Source organism: Aedes albopictus, chromosome 3, assembly GCF_035046485.1.
Source record: "Aedes albopictus strain Foshan chromosome 3, AalbF5, whole genome shotgun sequence".
Taxonomy (NCBI): Eukaryota; Metazoa; Arthropoda; class Insecta; order Diptera; family Culicidae; genus Aedes; species Aedes albopictus.
The window spans coordinates 286,256,116-286,271,282 of NC_085138.1; the positions used below are offsets into that span (position 1 = coordinate 286,256,116).

Here is a 15,167-nt window from a genome sequence, read left to right on the forward strand (position 1 = left end):
GCCGTTGTTGAACTCTCAATGTTGAACTGTCAATGTTGAACTCTCGAATTGTGCACATTAAGAATGATTAACTAGTCCCAAGCTTTACATTCATTGGTTCTCTGTGCAACTTCGCTTGCTCTGGTCAATCACGGAGTAGCAACCCGGATAAAAATTCCAATACAAATACAATACATAGCAATACATACTACATACTACATACATACTACAATACATTATATTGTCAACAATTCATTATATTGTTTTTGTATGGTTATACAACAATACTTTCTATGTATTGTGTTAAAATTTCAAACAATATTAAAATTTCAAACAATATTAAAATAATAAAATGTATGGCTTGCGTTTCAGATTTGTTAGAGAAAAACATATTTTTTGTATTATTACGATACTTAACAACCTGTATATTATATTGTAAAATGTTCATTATTAATACATTTTATGATGCATATCTATACGTTATATTGTATATATATTGTCTTCTGTATGGTACCTACAATGAAATGTATTGCGAATGTATTGTAATGTAACAATACAATAGGGGTACTCACTAAACAGATTAAATTGCTGCGTAAGCCATGATTTTCTGCTTATTTGAAATGTTTCATGATTTTGCGAATGAAATAATCAAAGATTGCCTTGGTGATCGCGACGTTTAATCAGTTTAATCAGTTTACGCTGTTAAGTGAATCCCCCTAATATATTATATTTGTATTGGACATTTTTACGAGGGAACTACGATGTGTACGGATATCTTTGATTTGCTCTGATATTGTCTAGAATTTTGAACATTTTTAAATGAAAAGTGCTAAATATTCTTGCACATGAACACTAGAAAATCACTGAGAAATATGTGTCAAATGAAGATCTAATAGTACATCAATTTTGGGAGAACAGGAAAGTACGACATATAATTGGTAATTATAAGTATAATTATGAATTACATAATGCGTTGTTGTAGATTAATGTCGTAGTGGAATAACATCTTCCAAATGATATTTTCTTATAAACTAGGATATCCTTAGCCAAAATTTGGCGCTATTTATATGAAAGATGACTACATGTTCGAAAGACTATTATTTACACGAGAAGAAATACGATGCAACTTTTTTTTTTTTTTTGAAATCCGCACCCAGCTTAAGAATATTTTTTTTTAATCACTTAAGTTTTCCCTACATTTGGTTGATAAGGAAAGATATATCAGTATGCATTTTGATCGGTTTTATCTCAACGGAGCACAGAGACACACCACAACGCTCTTAATCAACTCAGTAGATAAGGTAGAAAATTATAGCAAAAAAAATGTTTAACTTCAACACTTTTTCATATTTATTGCCATAACACCACAGTGAATGCTGATATCGCTATGAAAATTGGAGTGCAAAAAGTAAACATGTTGTGGAATTGGGGAAAATTTTAATGTATAAAACGTAGCTGTAAAATATGTTCGTAAAACAATGGGGGAAAATCGCTTTTTAATGCTCACGTTAAAACCGATGCATGGCTTACAAAAACATACTTATGTCAGTCTAGTCAGTTAATTGAGTAAGGTGAGTAGTAGTAGTAGTAATAAATATATACTGGTTTGAAACAAATTTGAACACTTTGGGGACATTTTTTGTAGGTATTTAATCAATATTGTTCAAGCTGAACATGGATTTCCTTGAAATTTCTTAGTATAAAACATCAAATCAAGATTTCTCGAGATTCCTCCTAGGGATTATTTTAAAAATATGCCCAGGGGTGCAGAATGGCACCAGGATTCGATCCCTGAACTAAGTTTTGATGGACATTTTTATTTTATAATAACGGTCTGTGGGGGCACCGTGTGCACTTGTTGTTTTGGGGAGGGCTTGAGAATCATGAGAGTTTTAGGAACTATATCTATAACATGTTAGACTCAAAAAGTACCCTTGGTCTAGCTTTTGAATTGAAAAGAGACGATTATGCCTGCAAGTTTTACATTCATATAGCTCAAATATTGGATGCACACCTAGACGCACACTATCGGCGCTACTGTTCCTTATATATTGAGGAGATCATGAAGGGGACGATAGACCGTTTACCTAATTGATGGGCTTCCAACATCACTATATGCAGCATATGAACGAATTCAATTCAGCTGATGTTGTTGCCCTACTATCCCAAAGGCGGTATGACAAGTAGAGCAACAGTACGTGGCCGAACGCTCCTCTGCGGCGTTCTGCGGCTCCTATGGCCGAAATCTACAACCGTTAATGCCAGCAAGACCAAATCACCGCACCCGCCACCCCGAAATTCTATCGACAGTGATAACATCGAAGCGGTTGAAGTATTCGTGTACTTGGGCTCACTGGTCATCGCAGACAACGACACCAGCAGAGTAATTCAGAGGCGCATTGTGTCAGGAAATTGAGCTTACTTTGGACTTCGCAGAACTCTACAATCGAATAAAGTTCGCCATAACACGAAGTTAACTATCTACAAAACGCTGATTAGACCGGTAGTCCTCTATGGGCAGGGCACGAAGCATGGACTCTACGTGCAGAGGACCAACGCGCCCTTGGAGTTTTCGAACGGAAGGTGCTGGGTATCATCTACGTCGGAGTGCAGATGGAAGACGGGATTTGGAGAATGTAAAGGAACCACCAACTGCATCAGCTGCTGAGAGAACCAACCATCGTCCACACCACGAAAACCGGAAGGTTACGGAGGGCGGGTCACGTCATCAGGATGTCGGATAGCAACCCGACTAAAATGGTTCTCGAGAGTCATCCGGCCGATACAAGAAGACGTGGTGCGCAGCGAGCTGGGTGGGTCGATCAAGTGGAGGACAATCTGCGGACCCTTCGCAGAGTACGGAACTGGAGACACGCAGCCATGGACCGAGCAGAATGGAGACGACTCCTATGCACAGCAGAGGTCACTCAGGCCTTAGTCTGACCGGTAAGGTAAGGTAAGGTGCCATCAGCCATTTCAAAACCCCAAAGATAGCTGGCAAGTTGATGACGATCTCTTTAGTATTTGTGGGATGTCCGCAGATTAAAACTTTTGTCAGGATCTTGTTGAGGAGAAAGCCGATGGGAAAGTCTGGATTCGGCCTGGATCAAGGCTAAAGCGAGCAGCTGCCAAGGATGGAGATGTTTTACTTTGGCTCTATGTAGTCTCAGAGACGGTCAGAATACATGAACCAGTGAGAAAGTGAGCTCAGATATTGCTGTCATATGTCATAAACTAAGTCTTCTCTTGTTAGAAATATTAAACATGTAGTTCGTTATTTATTATAGCTATTACTTGATTTCTAAAAGTCTTCAAAAAAGAAAAGATTCAGTGTTGGAGAGTCTTCTAGCTGACCAGTAGTCCTCGGGGTACTGGTTCCGTTACTGAGATGACAATCTTAAATTGTACGCCATATTTAGGATAGAAACTTATTATTATGCTATAGCGAATAACATCAAAATCATGTATGTAGTTCGAACTGCCTTTTCATATATTTTGCAGGCCCAAAATTCGCAGACTTGGTAAGCATCAATGTCATATAGGGTAACCAATATAATTTGGACCCCCATATATTTTGGACCCCCTGGGTCGTATTATCACAACTTACACAGATTTAATGATGAGATGACGGAATTTTTTAGAATCATTCGCTAAATAAGATTGCTCTGCACGGGCAGCAATCATTTCCTCACTGGAAATATCCTTATTTGCATTGAAATTATTTTTTGCCAATCTCGTCATCCGTGCGAGCGTCGCATCATGCTTACAAAAAGAGATTGCGGTGCTGATGAAACTTGCAGATGTAAACAAAAACGTTTATCATTCTAGCGCATTAAATTCGCAAAGTTCGTCTAAGCAGCCTTTGTCAATCAAGTAATTAGGATGTAATCCAGCATATTCAAGCGGCATATTCTTCCAAATTAGTTTCAAACGAGTTTAAACACCGGGTGTCCAAAATATATACTGAAGAGGATCCAAAGTATATTGGGGTGCCCAAAACAGTGAAAACTAATGCTTCAAAAATCAGTTATTTTCATCAAATTTTCAGCCAGAAATTACCTTGTGGGTATTTTTAACGGACAGTGAAGGCTTTTACGAACATACTAACATCATCATTATGTGTAAATACCCTCTGAATCAGTTTAATTTTCACTTAAATTCAAACTAATGTCCTCTAGGGGTCCAAAATTCAACCGTTACCCTATGTATTGTAACACACATGAACATTATCAATTTAGAAGTGTGGCAACCACTTATCCTCAGTGTGTTAGAGCCAATGTTTCTCGTGTATTTAATAAACTTTGGCATTCTTAACGTACAATACTGGTAAATGCTGTCAATGATGATGCTTTCGCTCGCCCATGGTTGATATTGAAATGTACAGCATCTGCATGAGTTTACGCAGATGTTCGTTGTAGGGTAAAAAGTTACAGTATCTTCTGAAAGTTTTTAATTCAGCAACTTTACCATATATAACAATATGGATTTATTTATACCCAATATACCCACTGGCCATGAGTTCAATATTTTGAAGCCAAATAAGACATGCATTACAAACATTTACGAATCTTTGATTCTCATGTTAAACAATATTTTCTAATTGGTTGCAGAGTTTTACTGTGATTGAAAGAAACCTTATCATCAAAACAATGTAAAGCTCAGCAGCCAAACCTCATTAACCGTCATTGTGTGTCCGCGTAATTATCGCAAAGGGTGTTATTTTCCTTTCAAAATTGCTACATATCCCAGGCCACGTAGCGATAGTGCTACCCATAATCTTATCACTTCCGTAAGGGAAACTTGAAATCGATAACGAAAACAGAACGATTGATCAAAAGTCCAATCGCCATTCAATGTTCATATTACCCAGATAAATCCGGCCTGGGACTTGCCATACCAACTCACACAATCACGCCCAATATGCGCGCTGGAGGTCATAAAAGTCTAAACCCTACTTAAGCCGCTATCGGCACTCATCATTACGGTCGACAACGATTACCGAATTCCAGTAGCTGATGAACCACTGAACCTCTGATGTATGGTAGCCACATTTTATGGTCGTTTCCTCGCCGGCGGCAGTTCCTCTACGGCCCCCGAACACCCTCTAACGTCCCGATACCCATCCCTCCATAATAATAAATCGATTTAATCCATTCGCCATAAACCTCAATCCGACGATTACCTTCAATAGCGCGATGTCCAGGTCCCAAGCGATGATGCTACTCGCTGTTGCCACTATTCTCTCCGTATCCTCCCGCGCGTTCTTGTATTTCTTCTACGTACAAAAAATAAAAACACTCCACACAACTTGTCACCCCGTTTGGCTATGCTGTATACGCACCGGCTGTACTACTGCAGCGCACACGTTTCGCACGTATATCTGAGTACGACGACGATGATTGTATTATACACACCGCACAACTGTTGTTGTTTTTTAGTGCAGCTCACAGCTCACAGCTCACAGCAGAGGGGTTCACGATTTTCGCTATCACAAGGCGACGACGACGGCTGTCACACATCGCACACGGCACACAGTTGTTGCCGTCGTTGACGTCGCCGCCAGAGCTTGTTCTCGATATCAGGTCGTATAAACTCACCCCCCAAAATCACACATCTACCGCTTGCAATCTCGACTGCCTGTGTCTGATTGTCACACTGACTGCTGCGCGCTGCCAGTATTATTGGTTGGACCAACGTATAATCCTTTTGTTGTTACTGCTGCGTTCGGTTCTGTTCTGTATCACATGTGCTTAGCACATTAGCGAATCGTTTTCGACTGTAGACTACACACCACCCGTACAGGACCACGATATTTTCAGCGTACAACACCGCGAAAAAATAAAAACACAAACGAGACGAGCAAACCCCCAAATATTCGGGACAAGGTTGTAATTTTGTTTCACCCGTATTCGCTGCTTCTTCGTCCAACAACAACAACCCGTGCGTATTTCTCCTCAGCCGACGAAAACACTACGCACTTCAGGAGCTTGCGTAGTACGGTTGTCAGTACGCACGTATTTCACCTACGATATGACAGCTACCGTTCACTTTTGTTCTGGCACTCGTCTTCCGTCGGAGCAAAATCGCAGACTTTTCCGTCAAACTGCAGTTGACATTACGACACTGTTTTCCTATTCGAACGTCTCGTCAAACGACGACTGTATTCTTCGGTACGGAGCCGTCTTCCACTTCCAGAGTGAAGGGTGAATGTCGCTTCACTTTCAAATCAATCACAAAACAATGCCACAAACAAGAGCACTTCTGTGCTATGATTTTCCGCGCTGTTTTCTTCTCTTTTTGCCGTGTACACACTTGAGGCGAGTGTTACGCTTCGATTTTTCCCTGTAATGCCTCACACTGTCATTGTACGCTGTGCGCACTTTTACCGCACCATTTTGTAGTTCACTTCCACGTAAATCTGCACCCGTTTGTTCTATATTTTCCGTGACACTACACCGCGGCTACCGATAACAATTTCTAGTCTCCCTCTTAATCCGCCATATCAATCCGAGTGTCGCTGAACCGAGAGCGAAGTGCTGGACGACCGATAAACAAGGCCCGTCTGTATTGCTGAACGTTCGAAACTCAACTAAACTTCACGGCAGTAAACAGCGAACTGTTCTGTACGCGTATGCTGTTCGCCCCGTATCGCTTGATGCTCAATCTACTCTCTCACACTCTCCCGGTTCAGATTCTCTCATTTCAGGCCAAACATGTCTAAAGGTCCAATGTGCAGAAGAGAGGCTCTCTTTGGTTTCCCTCTCTTTCGTTAATATCTCAGCTGTTTATTTGTATTATGATTGTCTCCTTGCATTGAACGATGGTCAAAACAATCGTCTTTTGATTTGTACTGCAAAAATAGTTGAAAAGTGTACCATTACATTGCAATAATTGAAAGAGAAAGTGAACAAAGAGAGCCTCTCAAATGCAGATAGGACCTATTGAAATGTTTGGCCTGATTTATGCTCTATACCACCCATCCACCATTGTTATTTTCCTCCATACAATCGCTGCAATAACATTACACTGCGCCCATTCCATGCACGTCAACCCTCTCGACAGGCCGGACCGGTCCACGGTCTTATGCTCTCTCACTGGTATCACTGTAGTGACAGCACCCAACCTGGTATGCATGTATTCGAAGAGAGGAAAATATTCAAGCCAAGAGAACAAGCCATGGAACGGAGCATAAATTTAACTAACCAGCAGAAAGCAAATCGGTGAGATTTTTGTATTTTGCTGAACCGAATCTAAGTAGAGGACAGAGGAGCTATAGCTGGACGGATGGACGACTCCAACGACAACGATACCAAGGAAAATAAACTAACTAGCAGAGGTTCCTAATGTTACGATTCGCAGTTGTACCTTTATATTTATTTTTATTTATTTATTTCATTTAGCTTTATTCAGTATTTTATTTTACACATTACGTCCATGTAATTTAACGACTGTCTTTACCTATGTGGTATCACATATGCGATTTACACAGTGTATTCTGTGTATCCTCGCCTTTGGCGTTTTCCGATCGATTAATCCGTGAACGCCCGAAGTGTCTCACAATTTAAATCTTTAAATAAATTTGTTATTAAAGGTTACGTTCCAAAAAAGCTTGATTTGACGAAAAAATGGAAGTCTATGGTGTAGTTCCAAAAAAAAATTCTTCATTGTAGGTCCTCAATATCTGATAATTTTCTCGAGTTCTACTTCAGCACAACTTTTACGTTATCGTTATATTCTGATCCGTATAGATACAATACAGCTCTAAACGAGTGAGAAAGATGATAACCACTCAAAAAGAATAGAAAAAGGACTTATAAATTGGGACAGAAATGTAACCCGATAAACGCCTAAAAGTATGCAATGCATATTCCTTGTAATTTCATGTAGTTTCGACTGCAGGGTTCAACATTTCTCAAATTTATTTTTTTAAAGGGCGAACACGATGAAATTGCCACACAGAAAATATTGTATAACTTTTGATTGCGTTCGTCAAAATAGCTAATTTTTTGAACATGAATAGTATATTATGTGTAGCTAATACCATAAAATTTTCATTAAAATCGGTTGAGTATTGGCGCATACATTGTCGATATCATAAAATGAGATTTTAGAAAATTTGTGCACCCATTTCAAAAAATTACTTAGGCTATAACTTTTTTGGTACCTCATCAAAACGTTTGAAAATTTCACTAGATATTCTTAACATAGTATCAATTAAGTGGTAAAAATTTGATCGAAATCGGTTCAGTACTTTTTCTAGTAATATCCAAAGCTCAAATCGCTTCAAGGTAAATTTTAGATACTTTTTTATTATTTTTAGTTCCGCGTGTACTATTTTGACTGTAGAACTGGTAGCACTGTCCCGATTTTTATAAAACTTTGACAGTGTCAAATTGTTGTGTTGAACTGTTTACAGTGAAAATTTCAGACATTTTTGTTGAGTACTTTCAAAGTAAGAGCAGTTTGAATTTCACTATACCAAAAACCACATCTGCTTATTGTGACATAGTGCGACATATATGACTATAACTTTTTAACGGTATGATCAAATTGAATGAAATTTTGACAAACTACTTCTACATACATACTTTACGTACATAAAAATTTTCATTGAAATCGGTTCGGTATTTTTGGCGCCAGCGTTGAAACGGCAAAAAAGTGATATTTTCCAAAACGTTTATTTGTACAAGATTCTCAAGTGGCAATTTCCTTGTTTCAACGATATCTCCGCCAATACTCAACCGATTTTAATGAAAATTTTATGGTATTAGCTACACATAATACAGGGTGTTAGGTTCCTGAGTGCAAACTTTTTAAAGGGTGTTAGAGGACCATAAATGGAGAAAAAATTGTTCTACGCATATGGTCAAATCTCAACCGTTACGTAGTTATTGAACTTCCCATGTTTTTGACTCTCATTGCCTTAACTGGCTATAACATAAAAATGGTTAAACTTATCGAAGTTTTTTTGACCCTTATTCGAAAGATTATTGAATTTTCTATCAAATAGCATCTTTGAACCGTTTGGTTCAGTTGAATAACTAAGTTTTCTAGAGCAAATAGCTCAAAAGTAGTGTGTTTCAATTTATTTTTGTCAATTATCTTTGAAAAATGCGTAATAATTTAAAATTCATTCTTAGGCAAAGTTGTGGCCCCTGCTACACTCTACAATTCGTTCTTTGACATCAAACTTCTATCTCTTATCGTTTTGTTGCAATTTCGATTTTAACATCGCATTTCAGATCATAAATTTGCAACTGTCATGGAAAGCACTTTTTGGCGCATTGTGCCGCACATTTAAATCAAAATTGCAAGAAAACGATAAGAGTTAGAAGTTTCATGTCGAAGAACGAATTGTAGAGTGTAACAGGGGCCACAACTTTGCCAAAGAAAGAATTTTAATTTATTACGCATGTTTCAAAGATAATTGACAAAAACCAATAAAAATACACTATTTTTGGCTATTTTGCTCTACAAAACTTAGTTATTTAACTAAACCAATCGATTCAAAGATGCCATTTGATAGAAAATTCAATAATCTTTCGAATAAGGGTAAAAAAACTTCGATAAATTTGACCAATTTCAAGTTATTTCCAGTTAAGGCAATGCGAGTCAAAAACATGGGAGTTCAATAACTACGTAACGGTTGAGATTTGACCATATGCGTAGAACAATTTTTCCACCATTCATGGTCCTCTACCACCCTTTAAAAAGTTTGCACTCAGGAACCTAACACCCTGTATACTATTCATGGTAAAAAAAATAGCTATTTTGGCGAACGCAATCAAAAGTTATACAATATTTTCTGTGTGGCAATTTTATCGTGTTCGCCCTTTAAACAAATCAAATAAAGAGTACTCACTATGTGTAGCATAACCAAACGTAAAAATACTGCAGAAGTTAGATTTTACACAGATAATGATTTCTAATAAAGTAATTGAGTTTTTCCTTCAGTAGCCCCACTAACTCTCTTTACGTACTCACCATACGTAAACTTTTCAGAAATTTTGCATGTTTTAAATTGTTCCTTTTAATTTGTATCCTTTGACAGATACGTATTTTGATCTCAACTATAAGGGTCTTCAGTGTCTAGTACCGCATTCTCAAAGGTACGTGATCGCCCAGCAGTAAAGGAGGTGAAACAGTGTGCCGAAACGTCACAACATTAAATCAGTAGTTTTCATTGGCTCACCGAGAAACATCAATAAAACAGTTAAATATTAGTTAACGGTGATTAACACATCCAATTATTTTAGAATTACGTACAAAAGTCTGAAAACCATAACGCTGGGGGGAAAAACACTCCTGGTATAAATCCATGAAGGAATCTCGGGAGGATTCACTCAAGGAATTCTGGGAGGCAAATCTGATAGAATTCTGAGGGAATCTAAGTTGAAAGCTTGGTAGGTGTCGTGAACTCGCGGGCTGCGGTTCGGCTCGTCGTCTTCGCTGCCGATGCGGGAGCCATCCAAGTGCTCCATCGTACTCCGTTGCTCTGATGGGGAGATCCTCAACCCTTGTGGAAACTGGTAGAAAATGTTTCTAATAACTCTTTAGCAAGTGCAAATAGCTTTCTTATGAAAGCTATTTGCAATTTGATGTGGGAATTTCCCACATAACTTCGATCAACTCTTAGTGGGACGGTATCATAACTCTTGTGTGGATTTCAATACCAACTCTTAGTGGAACGGTATCACAACTCTTGTGGATTTGGTATGCAAATACCATTGGCATCACGCTTCAAGAAGCGTGAATTGCGCGCCAAGTTTCACGTACCAGTTTGCGTGGCGCGATGGATTGATGCGCCCGGGCTACCCTGCCGATGGTTCGATCGAATGGTTGCTCCTAGCAACCGTTGGTTCCGCGCTCTTTTCCACGCTTGGGTACGGCTGGCTCGATGGGTGCTCGAGGGTGATTATCGCTAGTGGGTTGCTTGAGAGGCGGTAGCCTAACTCAAGTGATGTATCCGCTTTGCCGTCCGATTGTTGAATGCCGCAGGAGGCCGCGCACCGCGACCTATATAGCAGCCGAGTCGCTTGCTGTGGTAGTTGCCCCTAGCAACCACGTGTCGCGCACCGCGCCGCGCACTGCTGGCTGTCTGCTGGTTCGGGTGGTGGTTGCTTGTGGCAACCGCGGGTTTCGCTCCGCTTTCTTCGCTCGCTGGCTAGTAGCTGGATGTTTGCTAACTTGTAGGAGAAGTTGCAAACGTGTCGCCGTCCGAATGTTGAATGCTCTCAGTCCAGAATTGCCGGCGTATTTATAGCAGTCGCGTGGAGGGGAAATTCTTCTAGATTCCCCTCACGGCCTTGAAATTTGCGCTTTTTTTTTCTTTTATTTTTTTTTTCATTATGTCAATGCGCAAAACTTTCAGTTTCAGTTTCTTAGTTTACTAGAAATCATTGTAGAGATTTTCTCGTTAGATACTCAAAAGAAATGTTTTTTTTTATATACATTTATTTTTCTAAATTTACAACTATTCTAATGAATATTTATTGTACCTCTACATATCTCCACAATACCCCTTTCCCCTACTCTTTATTCAAAAATGGAGAATAGTATCATATCCTTAAATCTATTTGGTTTCCTGATAATTCTATGAGGTCGCGCGGATTCATTGATTGGGCTGGATGCTGAAACTTCTGTCCCGGCTCCTTCGGGATCATTCTCTAGTTCAGTACCGCTGGACGTTTGAAGAAGCATTTGGTCATCCTCTTCGGTCTCCTGTTGGGTAGGATGCTCCGATCCAGAAGTCAGGTGGACGGGTATCTTTTTAACATCTTGGGCATTTCGTGAGTACTGAACTCCTCTCTCGCTTCGTACTACTACTTTGGCCCCTTCTCTGGCAATCACGGTAAACCTGATGAAGAAAAAAGGTTGAATTTCAACTGAACTTTTTTTTTTTGTTGTTTTTTTTTTTTTTACCTTTCTGCAGAAAATGTTGGGTCCGATTTGTGCTTCTTCTGTTGCGCAATGAATACTCTATCGCCAACAGCGATATCCGAATATTTTGCTCCCCGTCGCGAGTCCGCATAGATTTTACTTTCCAATTTAGATGACGCGTCCTTCTCCCGAATATCTGTCCTATCCAACTGCTCCGCTGAATTTGAACTCCAGAGGCATGGAAATGTACCTCTACATTTCCATCCCACAAGCATTTCGAAGGGAGTTACGCCTAGTCGTGATAAAGGTCGTACTTTGTTGTGCATGTGCAAGTACTGGTCGAGTGCCGTCCTCCAATTCGTCCTATCCAGTTTAGAAGCCGCTAGTGCATCCTTTATACCTTTGGTAAAAAAATAGTGTAAGTTAGAATTAAACTATACACTAAGGTCTTTTTTTACACGGGGGATACGTCCCGTGTAAAAAAAAACCGTGTAAAAAAAAACCGTGTTAATTCGCGAATCCGTGTAAAAAAAAACCGTGTTAATTCGCGAACCCGTGTAAAAAAAAACCGTGTTAATTCGCGAATCCGTGTAAAAAAAAAACCGTGTTAATTCGCGAAACCGTGTAAAAAAATACCGTGCTAATTCGGGAATCCGTGTAAAAAAAAAACTGAGGGAAATCTGAAAATATTTGAAATGTCCTCACCTTCAGATATCCGAGGTTTGTTTTAGAGAGTAATAAGAAAAGGGGGGGGGTAGTAGTAAGGGTTGAATCTAGGGGTTAGTGGGGAAGGGGACAAGGGATGGGCTATGGGGAGCAGAGTGCATACTGTTTCCAAGAAAGATCGTAGAGGATATTTTGGGGTGATAAGGACTGTCTAGACGGACGAAACGAAGGATCAAGGAGACTGTCAACACTCTACAGGTCCACGGAGCAAGGTGGTGTAGAGAAAGATGTTCCAGGACACCCAGGAACTTTCGCGAGTAAAGGCTTTGATATCTACGAGCGTAATCGATTGATTGTTGTTACATCGCTGATACTGTTCTACATCCTACAGGTATACGGAGCATTGTTCTGTAAATAAATCATTTTCAAACATGACCTCCAATTTTGATCTCCAAGAACTTCCGCGAGTAAAGGCCAGAAGATCCACAAACATAGCCAATAATTTCTTGCTACATGCGTTGTAACATCCCAGAGGTCCATTGAGCGTTGTACTGAAGAGTATTCATTTCTAAAGACATACTAGGTCTTCCTTGAACTTCCGCGAGTTGAGGCCTTAAGATCTACAAGCGTACTCAATGAATTGTTGTTACATTTCTAATACGTTGTTACATGCTACAGGTCCAAGAACATTTTTTCTGTAAGGAACTAATTTGTCATAGATGTTCTAGGTCCTCCAAGAACTTCCACGAGTAAAGTCCAGAAGATCTACAAGCGTTGTCAATGGTTTGTTGTCACATTACTGATACAGTGTAGCGTCCTACAGGTCCAGGGAGCATAGTTGTGTAGAGAAATAATTTCCACAGATGATCTAGGACCTCCAAGAACTTCCGCGAGTAAAGGCCTTAAGATCTACAAGCGTTATCAATGGTTTGTTGTCACATTACTGATATAGTGTAGCGTCCTACAGGTCCAGGGAGCATAGTTCTGTAGAGAAATAATTTCCACAGATGATCTAGGACCTCCAAGAACTTCCGCGAGTGAAGGCCTTAAGATCTACAAGCGTAATCAATGGATTGATGTTACATTTCTAATACGTTGTAACATGCTACAAGTCCATGAACCATTTTTCTGTATAAAAATAATTTCCACAGATGTTCTAGGTCCTCCAAGAACTTCCATGAGTAAAGACCTGAATATCTACAAGCGTTATTAATACATTGTAATACATTGTAGCGTCCTACAGGTCCAGGGAGCCTAGTTCTGTAGAGAAATAATTTCCAATGATAATCTAGGACCTCCAAGAACTTCCGCGAGTAAAGGCCTTAAGATCTACAAACGTTATCAATGGTGTATTGCCACATTACTGTTACAGTGTAGCGTCCTACAGGTCCAGGGAGCATAGTTCTGTAGAGAAAAAAATTCCAAAGATGATCTAGGAGCTCCAAGAACTTCCGCGAGTAAAGGCCTTAAGATCTACAAGCGTAATCAATGGATTGTTGTTACATTTCTTATACGTTGTAACATGCTTCAGGTCCATGAACCATTTTTCTGTATAGAAATAATTTCCACAGATGTTCTAGGTCCTCCAAGAACTTCCATGAGTAAAGACCTAAGATTTATAAGCGCAATCATTACAAGTTCCCAAGAACTTCCGCGAGTTTAGACCTGAAGATCTACAAGCGTTATCAATGGTTTGTTGTCACATTACTGATACAGTATAGCGTCCTAAAGGTCCAAGGAGCATAGTTCTGTTGAGAAATAATTGCTAAATATCTTCTAGGTACTCCAAGAACTTCCATGAGCCGCAAGAGTACTTGGAAGACATAAAGCATTCTTGGAAATCAAGACTCTACAGAACTGTCTTCCATGGACCTGTAGGATGTTGCACCGCATCAGTAATGCAACAGAAGTCCATTGATAATGCTTATTGATCTTAAGGCCTTAACTCGCGAAAGATCTTGGATTAACTAGAAAATCTTTGAAAATAACTTCTCTATAGAACCGTGATCCATAAATCTGTATAACATCATATAAGTAATGTAAAAGCAATTGATTAATTACGCTAGTAGATTCATGCCTTTACTTGCGGAAGTTCTGGATGACCTAGAACACGTTAACGAAATCTTGCGCCAAGGACCTGTAGTAGACGTGTGCGCCGAAGCAATTTTCACCGGCGGCGGCGTGTATAGTAATTCGAGGCAGCGGTGGCGCACGCCGTTCGTCCTATACGGCGGCGGCGGCGGCGGCGTAATCGGCGTGACCAAAATTTTAAATTATTTTTTTTAGTGTAGAGCAAATTCTAGTCATTAAAAAAACGTCAATACAGAACAATTTCTTTCTTCTTCTTTTTCTTGGCGTAACGTCCTCACTGGGACAAAGCCTGCTTCTCAGTTCTATGAGCACTTCCACAGTTATTAACTGAGAGCTTCCTCTGCCAATGACCATTTTGCATGTGTATATCGTGTGGCAGGCACGAAGATACTCTATGCCCAAGGAAGTCAAGGAAATTTCCTTTACGAAAAGATCCTGGACCGACCGGGAATCGAACCCGTCACCCTCAGCATGGTCATGCTGAATACCCGTGCGTTTACCGCCTCGGCTATATGGGCCCTTAACAATTTCTTTCTTGTATCTAAATTACA

At 39.7% G+C, this 15,167-nt stretch overlaps 1 protein-coding gene across 1 annotated transcript in view; it reads right to left on the reverse strand.

The window, feature by feature from the left end:
* The window catches only part of LOC109418781 (frizzled-2), a 155,980-nt gene extending 149,369 nt beyond the window's left edge, over positions 1-6,611 (reverse strand). Inside the window, exon 1 of the mRNA XM_029857133.2 lies at positions 5,162-6,611. The gene's annotated coding sequence lies outside the window, so the exon portion shown is untranslated. The remainder of the gene's footprint in view (positions 1-5,161) is intronic.
* Positions 6,612-15,167: the final 8,556 nt, after the last annotated feature.